This window comes from Sapajus apella, unplaced genomic scaffold (genome assembly GCF_009761245.1).
Source record: "Sapajus apella isolate SASKATOON/1434 unplaced genomic scaffold, GSC_monkey_1.0 scaffold77, whole genome shotgun sequence".
In the NCBI taxonomy this organism is placed as follows: domain Eukaryota; kingdom Metazoa; phylum Chordata; class Mammalia; order Primates; family Cebidae; genus Sapajus; species Sapajus apella.
Genome location: NW_022437017.1, coordinates 4,844,297 through 4,848,073, shown reverse-complemented (window position 1 = coordinate 4,848,073; position 3,777 = coordinate 4,844,297).

Sequence of the window (3,777 nt, the reverse complement as noted above, 5' to 3'; positions counted from 1 at the left end):
AAAAAAAAAAAAAAAAAAAAAAAAAAAAAGTCAGATCATGGCTGGGCACGGTGTCTCACACCTGTAATCCCTGAACTTTGGGAGGCCAAGGGGAGCAGACCATGAAGTCAAAAGATTGAGCCCATTCTGGCCAACATGGTGAAACCCCATCTCTACTAAAAACACAAAAAAATTAGCTGGGTGTGGTGATGTGCGCCTGTAATCCCAGCTACTTGGGAGGCTGAGGAGGAGAATTGCTTGAACCTGGAAGGCGGAGGTAGCAGCGAGCTGAGACTGCGCTACCTCGCTCCAGCCTGGGCGACAGAGAGAGGCTCCATCTCAAAAATAAATAAATAAATAAATAAATAAATAAATAAATCAGATCATTAGATTTTTTTCCATAGAATTGTTTGAGCTCCTATGTATTCTGGTTATTAATCCATTACCAGGTGGGTAGTTTGCAAATAGTTTCCCCATTCTGTGGGTTGTCTCTTGAATTTGCTGATTGTTTTCTTGCTGTGCAGAAGCGTTTTAACTTGATGTAATCTCCTTTGTCCAGTTTTACTTTGGTTGCCTGTGGTTGTCGGATACTACTCAAGAAATCTTTGCCCAGTCCGACGCCCTGAATAATTTCCTCCAAGTTTTCTTGTGGTAGTCTTATAGTTGGAGATCTTACATGTAAGTCAGGCTGCAGCTTTGGCTATTTTGGGTGTTTTGTGGTTCTGTATAAATTTTAGAATTGTTTTTTCTATTTCTGTAAAGCATGTCATTGTTATTTTGATAGCAATTGCATTGAATTTGTAGATTCCTCTGGAAGTTTTAAGAGCATTATTCTTCTAATATATGAACATAGAATATCTTAACATTTTTTATGGCCTCTTCAATTTCTTGCATCAATATTTTATAGTTTTCTTTCTTTCTTTCTTTCTTTCTTTTTTTTTTTGAGAGGGAAACTCGATCTGTCCCCCAGGCTGGAGTGCAGTGGTGTGATCTCTGCTCACTGCAACCTCTGCCACCCAGGTTCAAGCAAGTATCTGCCTCAGCCTCCCAAGTAGCTGGGATTACAGGCGCCTGCCATTATGCACAACTAATTTTTTGTATTTTTAGTAGAGACCGAGTTTCACCATCTTGGCCAGGTTGGTCTTGAACTACTGACTTTGTGATCCAACCACCTCAGCCTCCCAAAGTGCTGGGATTACGGGTGTGCACCACTGCATCCGGCCTATTATTTCTTTCTATTTCTTTCTTTCTCTCTCTTTTTTTTTTTTTTTGGAGACAGAGTCTTGCTCTGTCGCCCAGGCTGGAGTGCAGGCGAGAGACTTGCACCTCGCCTGGCTACATTCCATTTCCGTGGAAAACAGTTGATAACATCAATTCTGGCTGCTTCCTGCTGAAAGGGGCAGAGTTTGGCAGCCATGGGGTAGAACCTGCCCACCTGGAGTGGAAAGTATTCACAAGTCCCTGGGCTTACGGAAGAGAATCTTATGGGAAAGGCAGAGAAAGGTGGCCAAATAGAGAATTCCACCAATCATCCCTCCAACAGGGGCACCAAGTTTGACTACCAGCTCCACAAAGGGAGTGCCTTCATATGTCCCAAAAATCAGGTGAGCACTCACAATGCCTGGGTTTGACTCCCTATCACTGACGGAGACACTAGAGGGAAGGAAAGGCAGTCGTGAATTGCTAACGCCCCCCCTTCCCCCAGCAGCAGCCACGTGGGAAGAAAATCTGCATTGGGAGAGGAAAGCTCAGCAACTGTGAGGCTTCGCATTTAACTCATTGCTGCCTCCTCATGGCAGAAAGGGAACTGGATTGTTCTCGGCTGACTCACCCATGGCGGGAGCAGTTGGACTGGCCCTAGCCAGAGGGGAGTCACCCATTTCAGTGGTCAGCGCTTGAGTTCTCACAGGCCTTGCCACTGCAGGCTGGGGTGCTCTGGGTCCCTATGTGAACTTGAGGGAAAGTGATTGAGTCAGAAAGAAAATGTTTCTTTTTGAGACAACGTTTTCCGCTGTCGCCTGGCACCCGCCACCACACCTGGCTAATTTTTTTTATTTTTAGTAGAGACTGGGTTTCACTACATTGGCCAGGCTGGTCTTGAACTCCTGACTTCATGATCCACCTGCCTTGGTCTCTTAGAGTGCTGGGATTACAGGCATGATACACCTGTGCCTGGCCAGAAAGGTTTTTAATGAGCAATAAGAAGTCATCTGAAGAGATCAGATGACTTTTGGTGACAGAGCAAGACTCTGTCTCAAAAAAAAAAGGGGGGGGGAATCATCTGAAGGTACAAAACTCACTAGTAATAGTAAGTACAAAGAAAAAGAATATTGTAAGACTGCAGCTGTGGTGCATAAAGTACTCTTATCTTAAATAGAAAGACTAAATGATAAAACAATAAAAAATAATACCTACACGGGCCCCTGTAATCCCAGCTACTCAGGAGGCTGAGGCAGAGAATTGCTTGAACCTGGGAGGTGGAGGTTGCAGTGAGCCAAGATCACTGCACTGCAGCCTGGGTGACAGAGTGAGACACTGTCTCAAATAAATAAATAAAAATAAAAATATATTTTAATTAGCCGGGCATGGTGACGGCAGTAATCCTAGATATTCGGGAGGCTGAGGCAGGAGAATTGCTTGAACCTGGGAGGCGGAAGTTGCAGTGAGCCAAGGCTGTGCCATTGCACTCCAGCCTGGGCGACAGAGCAAGACTCCGTCTCAGAAATACACACACACACACACACACACACACACACTCACACACACACGCACATATATATTTTTAAATTTTATTTATTAATTCTTTTTAGGGTAGTCAAGTGAAGCAGTGGAAGTGGAGAAGGAATAAAAACGTCTGTTACTGGCCAGGCACAATGGCTCACACCTGTAATCCCAGTACTTTGGGAGGATGAGGCGGGTGAATCACGAGGTCAAGAGTTTGAGACCATCCTGACCAATATGGTAAACCTGTCTCTACTAAAAATACAAAAATTAGCTGGGTGTGGTGGCTTGCTGTAGTCACACCTACTCAGGAGGCTGAGGCAGGAGGATCGCTTGAACCTGGGAGGTGGAGGTTGCAATAAGCCGAGATCACGCCATTGCACTCCAGCCTGGTGACAGAGCGAGACTTCGTCTCAAAAAAAAGAAACTCTGTAACTGGTTGTGAACAATTAGTTGTAAACACTACTGCACTTGGACCAGCCTAAAAATATATTTTAATTGCTGGGCATGGTGGCTCATGCTTGTAATCCCAGTACTTTGGGAGGCTGAGGTGGGCAGATCACCTGAGATCAGGAATTCAAGACCAGCCTGACGAGCATGGAGAAACCTCGTCTCTACCAAAAATACAAAAAATTAGATGGGTGTGGTGGTGTAGGCTTATAATCCCAGCTACTTGGGAGGCTGAGGCAGGAGAATGGCTTGAACCTGGGAGGCGGAGGTTATGGTGAGCTGAGATTGTGCCATTGCACTCCAGCCTGGGCAACAAGATTGAAACCCTATCTCAAAAAAAAAAAAAAAAAAATATATATATATATATATATATATATATATTTTAATCACTCTCCTCTCCTTTCACCTCTTCATTCCTTCCCACTCTAGACACTCCCTTCTGGCAATGCTTACCTAATTAGGCACTTTCTTGAAAAATTCCAGAGGCTAATCTTGAAACAAGCCAGGCAAATCAGGAGCCCTGATTACAGAATCCTTCCGCTTAGACAGAGTCAGTAATCCTAACAATCAGTCCACCACCATTTGGCCAAAGTCAAGATAATACCAACGAGACCCCTGAAGAGATGA